Consider the following 12,199-nt stretch of genomic DNA (forward strand, 5'->3'; position numbering starts at 1 on the left):
GTGTAAAAGAGGAGAAAGCTAGCAAGAGCAAGCTTACTCTCTCTTTGCTCTTAACTGTGGATATAATATGACTAGCTGTCTGAATTTCTGCTTTGACTTTGACAAAATGATGACCTTGGAACTATAAATCCAAAAAACCCTTTCCTGCCTCTATGTTGCTTTTTGTCAGAGTATTTTTCACAGCGATACAAATGAAGCTAGGACACTTACCATGTCTTAGACATTGTGTTTTTGACAAGAGAAACAAACTGACACATACGGAAACTAATTCGATTAGACCCAGAGCCACCCTTAAGACCTCATTTAGCTGTAATGACTTCCTCACAGGCACCATCTGCAGACACAGTCGTGTTGAGGCTTAGGGCTTTAGCGTGTGGGTTTTGGGAGACTCAGACATGCAGCCTGTGACAAATTCCTTCAGCTCATTCATGGAGAAGTTTGCAGAGTCCCTGCTGACTGTAGCTTAGAGGCATAAGGCCTTCGTGGCCACATGCATGCTGCAGAATGGCTTAGGATCATGATGAATTTTGAGGTCAGCTTGCCCTAAACACAGGAAGCCCCGGCTTAATGAAGTGAGTAAATCACTGGACTGCTGATGGGGATGTAATAAATCATAGCAATTCTCAAAAGCAGAAGGGCATAGTAGTCATTAGTGCTTAAATGGCACTCGCCACCCACCCTGTCCTGTTTCATACACATTGTGTTTCTGTACACATCAGCTCATTTAGTTCTCACTTCAATTAGTTGTGACATTGTGGCTGAGAGCACAGTTCTCAGACATCCAAATCCATGCATTTAGTCTCAACCGTGTGTGTGGGGGGGGGGGGGGGGCAATATGAGAGACCTAAAATATTGAGAAATTACATCTCCTTTCCAGTGGAACATTCTTACACTTTACTGTAGAATGGTTTGTTACCCTGTCACAGGGCATTGCTCTGTGTCACAAACCCTGTTCCATAAGCAATAATACGCCAGTCCTAAGGAACCCCAGATGTTAAACTCACCAGTTTGAGAACTGTGTATAGAAGTTAACTAATACATATAAAATCATGCTATGGCACAGGTAAGGGATACACATATCTCAACTCCTGGTATTATTGATTTTATTATTACTGTCTTTTTGAAAGGAGAAAATTTGGGAAAAAGAGACTCTAACTCGTTTGTTTAAACCACTGGCTGGAAAGCGGCACAGGAAAGAACTCCAACGCCTCAACACCTGCTTTGCTGTCTCCACAAGTAATAAAGGATGCATTTAAATAAAACATAGTCTAAGAAGGTTTTTAAAATTGATTTCAGGGCCTGGCATGATGGTGCACACCTTTAATCCCAGTATCCAGAAGGCAGAGAGCTTCATGAAATGGAGGATAGCCTGCTCTACATAAACAATTTCTAGGCAAGCCAGGGCTACAGTGAGACCCTGTTTCGAAGAAAGAAAAACAAAAATTATAATAAAATATTTTTAGATTTTTTTCCACATCAATTGGAAACATTATGTGTCTTAATGGAAAACAAGCTGAACTTTGAGGGAAATTTAAATTGATCCCTGCCCCCCAAAAGCAGATGTGCCAATGTGTTTTGCTTCATGCTGGGCACCTCCAAACTCTGTTCATCTGATCAGGAGTATGTCTCATTCCAAAGAACTGAATTAGGCTGGAGCTGAAAGATGCTGGCAGCCACATTTTGATGGAAAAAGAACAAATATCACTCTCTCACACTATCTCTCTGTCTCTCTCTGTCTCTCTCTCTCTCTCTCTCTCACACACACACACACACACACAAACACACACACACACACACAAACACACACACACACAAACACACACACCAGTAATTCTCAAGCAGGGGTAATTTGATTCTCAGAGAATATTTGGCAAAATGTAGGGACAGACTTTGTTGTCATAATTGGGATATGAATCAGAGACAGAAACCGCAACAAGTGCAGTATGCTTTTATACATGTTTATGTAGACATATTATACCTATTGTATGGTGTACAGAGGCCTAAGTAGACATTTCAAATACCAGTTAGGACATAATCTTGGTATCTAGTAGACAAAAGGCAAGAATGCTGACAAACATCCTACAATATACAGGATATTTCTGGAAAGACAGGTCAAAAGAACTCCATGACCCCAAGTGTCAATAGGAACATGGTTATGAAACTGAACTAGACCCAGAACATGAACTCATGCAACATCAAAGAGAGGGAGGGATGGGGAAATTCCTAATGTTGGCTCCAGTGCCTCCCTGGGCCCTGATTTTATCTGTTCACTATGTCTCCTGGCTCTTCCTGCCCCAGGTTCTCCAGAATACTTTAAGCTCCTTGTTCTTCATGTATGTGAGCCATTCCACAAAACTTCCCTTCTTCATAACGCCAGTTAGAGTTGATGTTACCTACATCCAAACATGCTTGAGACAGGCTACGGGGAGATGAGCTCAGAAGGCAGGAAGACCAATTAGCACAGATGCAGTCAGAAGCAACAGCAGATGTAAATACACGGATTAGGAAGGAAAGTGGGGAGATATAGGGATAAAGATGGAGAACATCAAACTGAGGGGAAAAAAGCATCAGGGTAAGCAGCCCTATTAATCACAGTATATTTGTAAGCAGGACAAAAGAAAAAGAGAAGCCTAAACAGACCACAGATGAACACCAGGAAGGTCAAAATAAACTTGAAAGATGTACCATGACATGCATGTGGGTGATTATATTAAGCCTAATTCATCCTTTAACTAATTAAAAGGTAAATAAAGAAAATGCATTATAGACTTGCCTACTGGACAACCTGATAGGAAAAAAAAAAAAAGAGGAGCCTTGAATTAATTGCTATCTTCTGGTTTAGCATGGTGGCACATACCTTTAATCTCAGCACTCAGGAAGCAGGATAATTTTCCTGATTAGTGATTTTCGTGGAAGGGCCCAGACCACTGTGAGTGTTACCACTCTTAGGCAGGTAGCTCTAGGTTTTTAAAAAGCAGCCTAGGCAAGCCACGTAGATCCAGCCAGTGAGCAACCTTCCTGGACAGGTTCTGCAGCTTCCGTTCCTACTTTCAGCTTCCTGCCTCGAGTTCCTGCCATGACTTCTGCCATAATGAACTATAAGTTGTAAGATGAAAAACAAAATAAAACAAACAAAAACCTTTCCTCCCTATGTTGCCTTTGGTCATAGTGTGTTTAACACAACCATAAAAAAGCTAAGACACTCTCTTCTCACTGTTTCCTAGGCCTAAACAAGTTCATTTTTTAAATCCCCTTTTGCTCGGATATTTAAGCAACCAGCTGAGTCAGAAGCCATGCCAAAGGCAGGATGAAGATGAAGATGAAGACACGTTTACAACATAAAGCAGACATATGTAGGGTCCTTCCTGAAGTCATTGTGTCGAGGCAGACTTTAACAGTGTCATGGGTTCCTGCAATGCCAAAGGTTCTCGTACAACCTGAGATTAGCATCCAACTGTAAAACTGTAAGGTTCCAAGCCACAGAGTCCAGCAAAGTAAACCAGACTCAGCTCACTGTCCTGGCTCCATTTCTGTTGAGCAAACTAATTAAATGCACAACACACAATTTTCTTAAAGAACTATAAAACAGTAACGTTTAGCATTGAGTTTTTGATTAGCTAATGTGAAAGGCTACTGGGATTAGTAAATAGAAGTGCTTTGAGTTAAGCAATTAAACCCATCAGTCCAGCAACACAAAGGACATGAAACCAATTATTAATAAAGAGGTTATTTATCTCAGCTACACTATTGATAGGAATATTAATTGGTTCATTTTTTTTTTGAAGATCGTGGTAGTATTTAAAAGCAAATAACTTCAAACCCAGTGCCTTCACATTTGGGAATTTGTCATAGAGTAACCCTCTTCACAAATAACTGTGATGTCTGCGTGCAAGAGTTCATCAGCATAACCTGGAAGTGAAAAACACTTGACTAAATTGCCATTGCCATTACCAGAGAATCAGTGCTTTAGCTGTGATGTGTCCAGAAGAGTGAACACACCCGAGTCTGCTTCCTCCTAATGTGCTACTGACAATAATGCTCCAAAGAGGACTAAGCCACAGGATAAAGAGATCAGGAGGTAAGGTGATGACAAGTAAGAGATGCCCAAAAAAATGCTGGATGCTGGGGAGTGAGTGAACAGATGGGACATGTCCTAGCAAAACAGAGACCAGAGGTCTTAACACATTCATTGTAACCCTCACCCCAAATGCTTTTTAAGCTTTGAATTTGCTAGTACCTGAGGCTGGCTTTGAACTCCCAATCCTCCTGCTTCTACTCCTGAGTGTTGGAATTTCCAGGTATTTTCTATCACAGATGGACCCATTTTTTGAATTCCTCTTTGAACAAACACTCAAATAATAGCAGATAGGCCACAATGAGTTATAGAAGTGATCAATCTGTAGGACCTACCAAAAAAGATCAGTAATGTAAGACCAGAGACTCTAAAGTATACTGAGAATAGGACTGGCCAAAAATAAAATTAGTGGGAAGTCCTTCAAAGTCCCAGCCCCGTCCCTTAATAATTAGCTTTCTTTATTTGGAAGAAAGCTGGTTCTGAGTGCATTTATTCTGTAGACATACCACAGAGTTTCTTTGGAAGGAGCAGACAGCTGGGTCGTCTGGGAAAAGTGAAACACTACATCAAAGCAAACGGGTTATCATGCTGGTCAAGTTCCCTACCCCTAAAGCCTGCCACATGTGACTCCAGCCAGGGATCTAGCTTCCAAACAAATATCCAAATATGTTTGGTGACACTGGCCAAGCTAAGGGAACAAATCCTGACATTTGGAAGCTGTGAGCAAGTGGTCAGAGTGTGGAAGACTGCTTACTCAACAACAAAATTTGCCAACTGCCTTGCTTTCAAATAGGTCTGTCAGTGACTCATTCTGAGATGAACAGACAGCCACAGAACATCAAATAATTAAGAGTTTACTTATTAACATTATTAAGAATTAAATTAATCATTAATATAAAACCAGAGGGAAGAATCATTAAAGACATGGCCTCAGAGAAACAAGGATACTTCTGAGCATGAAAGGGCAGGCAAGCATATGAAAGAAAAAAACTATAGCACCCTACATTAATAAGTCCAGCAAGCAGGTGGAATGGTGGCTTCAGGGTTAAAGGCATGTGTTGCTCTTTCAGATGATCTGGGTTCGGTTCCCAGCTTTTACACTGTGGCTCCCAACCATTCATAGTTCCAGTTCTAAGTGTTTCAGCATGCTCTTCTGGCCTCCATGGGCACTGGGCACGCATGTGCTGAGTCAGAAGTCATATCAGAAGCAGGATGAAGAGACATGCGGGCATTCAGGTGGCTTAGCAGGGAAGATCACATACCACACAAGCCTGAATACCTGAGTTTAACTCTGTCAACCCACGTCAGCAAGAGAGAATCGGCTACCTGCTCACTGTCATCTATAGGATGGAACACAGGGCTCCCAATGGAGGAGCTAGAGAAAGTACCCAAGAAGCTGAAGGGGTCTGCAACCCTATAGGTAGAACAACAATATGAACTAATCAGTACCCCCAGAGCTTGTGTCTCTAGCTGCTTATGTAGCACAAGATGGCCTAGTCGGCCATCATTGGGAAGAGAGGCCCCTTGATCTTGCAAACTTTATATGCCTCAGTACAGGTGAATGCCAGGGCCAAGAAGTGGGAGTGAGTGGGTAGGGGATCAGGGAGGGGGGTATAGGGAATTTTTGGGATAACATTCAAAATGTAAATGAAGAAAATATCTAATAAAAAAGAATCAGCTACTTAATGTCGTCCTCTGTCCTTTACATGCATGTCCTGGTACGCACATGCCCACACACGTGTACACACATACAGACATGCAAATGAACATGCACATGAATATGCACAAATCACATACATAATGATAATAAAATAAAAATTTTTAAAGAAGGAAAAAACATTTGAAAGCTACCAAGAGAACCTTTTGAACTTAAAATATAATAAAATTGCAGAGCTTAATAGAATTAGAAAACAAGATTAATAAAATACTGCACAAAATGCGCAGGGGCACAAAGATATATGTGACATTTGAAAGAGTAAAAAAAATTATAAATTAATTCAGGAAACTCAATGTCCAAGTAACAGTAGTCACAGAAACAGGAAGAAAATAAACAATACAATAAATACAATTAAAACCCTATCCTACTCCTCCTGTCTATTAAAATTAATATAAAGGCCCACAGCCCCCATCTCATGCCAACCAAAGTCTAATGAATTTGTAAGTCAGCTTCAGCACAAGCATAATGCAGCAATGTTCCTTATCCATGGTTTCCCTTTAACAATCTCAGTTACCTGCATCAACCATGCCCCTAAAACTTAACATCAAATCCCAGAAATAAACACTGTATATAAGCCTGAAGTTGCCATCTCTAAAGAGCATGGGAAAAGTACACACTGTTCTTCTCTGCCCCACCTAGAATGACTCATTCCCCTACATGTGACCTACCTGTGATAGTGTGGAAAGACCATCCATATCCCTATAGCTTTTAATTATTCTATATTGTTAGAAATCTTCTGTTTTATTAATTTGGTGTGCATTGTTAACCTCTTATTTGCCTGATTTATAAATTCAACTTCATTGGGTGTCTATGTATGGAGAAAGGCATAAAATACAGAGTTCAGCACTATTTATAGTTTTAGGTATCCACTAGGAGGTTTGAAAATCATCACATGGGGCTGTGGGAGCAGGGGAATTGCTCCATCTCTGGTGGTTAAATGGAATGAGAAGAATTCTAAAACAGAAATAAAAAAGCTCCAACAGTAAAGGAGACAGCTGCTACATTTGACTGCATTGAAGTTAATTACTATGTTCACCAGAGAACATGCTTTTCGGAAACAAGGTCTCATACATATATCCCAGGCTGCCCTTAAACTTGCTATGTAGCTAAGGATCACTTGAATTTTATAATCTTCCTCTCTCTACCTTTCAAGTGTCTTTGTTAAAGCGAGCACCACGACAATCAGTACTGGGGATCAATCCCAAGGCTTTGTAGAAGCTAGACAAGGACTTTACCAACTGGGCTACATCCCTAGCTCTTGAAGGATGTCAGGAACATAGGAAAGTGAAGACAGAGAGTGGGAGGATGCATCTGCAATGCATGGAACAAGCAAAGAACTTCTGCCATGTAGATAGCAGGAATACACACTGAGAGCACAAGGTCTGGTCCAGAAATACAAACCAAAGGAAACCAAGGGATCATACAGGAGGATTGACTACATGAAGACAGCTTCATAAGAAGACCTCATTTGTAATCACAGAAAACAAGTTGGAAATACGAGAGAGACAGGCACTATGGTGTATACACAGCATTAGGAGGCTAAGGAAAGATGATTAGGAAATTCAACTCAGCCTGAGTGCTTTAGCCAGGCTCTGAAATAAACAATACAATCTAATGCAAGTCAACACAGCACAACACAACACAACACAACACAATGAAGTTTATTCCATAATGTAAATATAGTGTGTTTGGACTAACTGCTGGAGTTAATAGTCTATCATTATGGTTCATGAAATCATAACAAATTTGTCACACTAATGTACAGTGTTTATAACAGAAGAAAGTGTGGTCAAGCAGAAGGCGTCTATGGGAACTCTGCATCTTCTAACTGGTCAACGGTAGGATGATGTTGTGTTGAGATTATGTGACCGTGAGTGCTCATCTACATCCCCTACTCCAAGGCTCAGAGAATATTGAGGAAGAGAAGATAGAAAGAATGAAGCAGAGAATGTGAAGGAGTGCTTTGAAATGCTGTCTTCTTACATGTCCAGGCTATTGCACTTATTGAAGGTGCGATTTTCCTTGAAAGTTGGTGAGGAATAAAGATTCTTTGGGGCTGTGCTTACTGGTAAGTTGCCCATGCTACAGTGAATGTGTGCCCATACACACGGGCAGCATTAATTGGACTTAATGGTTTGTTTAAAAGACGGAGAAGGAAGAGAAAGAGGCGGCCATGGTGGTAGGCAGCATAAAGCTGGGAGAGATGTTTTAGAAAGTATCCAGGGGCAGTTTGAGGGGGGGGTGGAATAGGGGTGGCTATGAATATATTTCATTGTGTACATGAGTCAAAGTCTCAAAGAATAAAAATATTGACTATAAATAATTAACAATAGCATCCTTAGAATGATAAAGTCTATTAATTACATTCACATGCTCAGAACAAGACATCTCCTTCCCCAGTCACACCAGACTGACAAACGGTGATTCCGAAAAGTAGCAACAGTAAATGTTGAGAATGATGTGAAGGCAGGACTTTCATATGCCAAAGTTTCATATGAAGCTTTGTGAAATAAAGACAGGCTTTCCACACAATCTCTGCCATGCCACGAGAGATAAATATTCACATCGGCCAAAACACAGGTGTGAGAGATGTAGAGAGACCCTTGAAACTTCTAGTGCCATTAAATACCTGGCATTCAAACAAGGGCCATTGGATACATGGGGAAGCAGACACACAAGTCGGTAGCTAACCCAAGGTCACATGGATGTTAGACTCCATGGTGACTAGGCACACTGTCTCTACCAATACCACTGACGTTGGGATTTGCACAGAGCAGCGTTTTCTTCAATTCTGCATGGAGAAACTGTGACTTACAATCAGTGTCCTAACAACATTCCTAGAATAGGTTTGGGGGCAAAAACATAAAGATAGGGAGAAAACAGCACTGAATTTGGACAGCACATCACTGCTTACAGCTTTAGTGACTTCCTCCTTGCCCTGAGAAGAGCACTTAGTCTCTTTACAGTGTGTGTGCCTTGAATGACCTGACCTACTTCAGAGCTTCAAGCATCGCCTGTCACTGTCCCCCACCTACACTACACAGCTTTCCAGACATTCTGTTCTCAGAATGTGCCAACCTCATTTGTGCCTCAGGCTCTCACAGTCACTCTTCCTCAGTCTGTAGTACTTTCTCCCTGTCTTCACAGAGCCAGTCACCTCGTGCCAGGCAGCTCTCTCTTCATGTGTCTCTTTTGGGGCCACCGAGATGACTCAGTGGGCACAGAAGATTGCTGAACAAACTTGATGACCCGCGTTTGATCCTCAATACCAAAGGAAAGCTGGAAACAGAGGAGAGCCGCCACAAAACTGTCCTCTGACAACATTCAAGCTGTGGCATTCACATCACGCATGCAAACACATCATTTCCTCCAAGGGAATAGTGTAACACTTCCTTCATATAGGACAAATCCTATTGAGTTATGTAATAAATGTATCAGAAGACTTATTTTTGTGTGTGTAACTAGCTTCTATATCTTTGCATTGTTTTCATTTATTTTAAAAATGTTCCATTAAACTAAAGAGCCTTCAACAAGCATCATCATGTACAAACAGCTTTGTTTGATTTTGGAAAAGTGAAAAAAAAAAGAGAAGCAATTCCCTTTGACAAAAGAGAGAACTCCTAGGTTAATGTCATCTAATCCACAGTGGATATACCAATCCCACTCCAAACTATAAAAGGCCTTTGTAACCCTTGCCCCTGCCCCCACTGGCCTGTAAGATAATTTCTTCAAGACTTTTTGCATCTTACGTGTACTTGAAGGAGATGAAGCATGAAATGACTGCACATTGTAGGGCGAAGGAAACAGGAAAGGTCTAGTAAGAACGTGTCTATGTGCATTCCTACATCTACATAGAGACCAGACTACTTGTCATTGGTAATGACTTAAAGCCAACCTAGGGGCCACGTAGGTCAAGAAACAGTGCTCCTCCACATATGAAGCTATAAAGCCACACATTTTGAAAAGATCCTTAAGTCAAAGGACTGGAGGTGTAGTTCAGTGGCAAAATCCTATCCTAGCATACAAAAGAAGAGACAAAGACAGGAAGGAAGAGAAAGAAAAGGGAGGTGGGGGTTGGGGGTGGATGGAGAGCAAATAATATCACAAAACCTCTACTATACCTAACCTATGAACCACTATGGCTTAACCTAGCCTACCTCATATTCAGAATGTTCAGCCTACAGCTGGGCAAAATAATCTAGCAATAGAGCTTACTTCATAATCAAGTGTTCAACGTCTCCTATGTACACGCATAGGTATTGTGTGTGCCAGTAACACAGGAACCCAGAACACTGTGGAGTATGGATTAATCTCCCTCAAGATCATGCAGCTGACTGAGAGCTGCATCTCACTACCACTTTTTAGCGTAAGAGTGTCCTTACTGAGTATCGCTAGCCTAAAACAAGATTGAAATTCACAATCTGAACTATGGCTTGTACCAAATATATATCACTTTGATGATATTTCAAAGTTTGAAACTAGTCATAAGTTGTCTTAGTTTATTTTCTGTTGTCGTGTTAAAATGCTCTGACAAAAACCAACACAAGGGAGAAAGGGCTTCACTTCAGCTCACAGTTCTAAGTTACAGTCCGTTCCGCTGGAGAATTCAAAGCACCAGGATCTTAAAGGAGATGGCCACATTGTGTCCGCAGTGATGAATGCAGGCCAGGGCTCAGCTCACTTCCTCCAGGCTTATACAGTTCAGGGTCTCCTGCTTAGGGAATGGTACTGCCTACAGTGGTGGGTCTTCCCAGTCTAATTAGCATAATCAAGACAGTCTCCCACTGATGATCTGAGAGGCCCATCTCCCAGGTGATTTTAGATTTTGCAAGTTGACAATCATCACTAATCATCACTTAAGTCAAACATCTTCATAAATTGAGGACCCTCTGTAACTGATGAGCAAAACTCCACAGTAAGAGTGGCAGGGATGCTGCCAATGGAGTTTGCACTGTGGCCACCACATCTGGATCCCTAAGACCTGTGCTAGCCAGGACTACTGTAAAGGGAAAGAACAGAATGCCTGGGAAGATTTGTGGAGCTGGATAACCCACTGTGTCTGAAAGCAGGAAGCACAAAGGAGGAAGGAGACAGAGAGCCAAGCCCTGCAGGCATCAGCCGCTTCTGCATGGAAAGTCTGAGAAATCTGAACCCAGGGAGGAAATGCTGAGGAGAAAGAAGCAGAGACATTGTTGCTTAGGTGTAAAATGATGAAAACGATAGAGATGAACTTGCCTCGCCCATTCCGATACTGAGCTGATCTTTTATAGCAACTCCTTCCCTGCAAGCAGTCATCAGCTCTCGATTCCTCCCTTATCTGAACAAAGGCAACAATGGCACCACGTCACATGGTTCCCCACAGCCTGGATGCAGTGAGCATCATACTCTTGGTTCTCAAACAGAGTTAAGCCAGAGTTATATCTCAGCCACAGTAACAAAAGCAAACACTCATTTCAGAAAATGACGCTGAAGATCGATCAAAATGGTAAATCTCATAAAGTCAATTTACTGGTTATAAAATGGCCCTTGACTAGACACTAGTCCCATCAAACTCCCTAGCAGACAAATACAAAACAAAACTTTCTAATCCACCTGCTTAGCCTGCACGTCATCTATCCCAATGGCTACCAGAAAACCCGAATTCTATTGTCAATGTGATGACAATCTTTACTTTTTAAGAGGTAGTAATTAGCTCCATGAAAATATTTTTTGTGCCTTTTCCCCTTCAATTCACTATATCATGGCTGCTGTTTAAGCTGAGACAAGCATTTGCTGTGGGCTTTAAAACTTACTGGAAAATTACAGAGCACACAGTTTTACAGAACAGGAAGCACGCTTCCCTTCCTCTTGCGGTCAACTAAGGTGACCTGACAAACCGTGGTAAGAGAACAAACGGGAAAGGAGAGGTCTTCGTGCTAAAGATAGAGAAAGCAGTGGAGATGTACAAGGCAGTAAAGAGGCAAGTGTGTCAAGCTGATCTGCATGTCAGTGGTCTAATCTACTGCCAGGGACCTCTGTTCAGCTTTACTGATCAGAGAAGTCCCCCAAAACAGGAGCACCTGAGGCTAGCCTTGAGCAGCATAAATAATAAAATGCAGGTTGGGCCTCATGAAACTGGTCCTGTTAGAGTGAAGGGGAGCAACCGTCAGCTTTGGAAAGGAAGCACTAGACTCCCAATTCAGAACACTTTCCGTGGCCATGTTATAGGCATGTTATATGTCTAAGGCAAGACTAGGAGAAAATACAGTAAAAAGATGACAATAACAACAATAAACTGGTAAATTTTAAACAATAAACTGGTCATTATTTGTAGGAAATATGTGAGAAATCTTACTTATTTACTTATCTTTATACACGTGTGTTTAAATATAACTTTTAAAGGGTAAAATTGTAACTCCAAGTGCATT

General features: G+C 41.4%; 1 protein-coding gene across 3 annotated transcripts in view; it reads right to left on the reverse strand.

Annotated features, from left to right (window-relative positions):
* Slc16a12 (solute carrier family 16 (monocarboxylic acid transporters), member 12) overlaps nt 1-12,199 on the reverse strand; it is a 79,093-nt gene that overhangs the window by 45,512 nt on the left and 21,382 nt on the right. Inside the window, exon 1 of one of the 3 annotated variants that reach the window (XM_011247246.2) lies at nt 2,858-2,939. The exons of the other annotated variants lie outside the window; for them this stretch is intronic. The gene's annotated coding sequence lies outside the window, so the exon portion shown is untranslated. Of the gene's footprint in view, nt 1-2,857; nt 2,940-12,199 lie in introns of those variants that run through there. 3 annotated transcript variants of the gene reach the window in all.

The sequence above is a fragment of the Mus musculus genome, chromosome 19 (assembly GCF_000001635.26).
Source record: "Mus musculus strain C57BL/6J chromosome 19, GRCm38.p6 C57BL/6J".
Taxonomy (NCBI): Eukaryota; Metazoa; Chordata; class Mammalia; order Rodentia; family Muridae; genus Mus; species Mus musculus.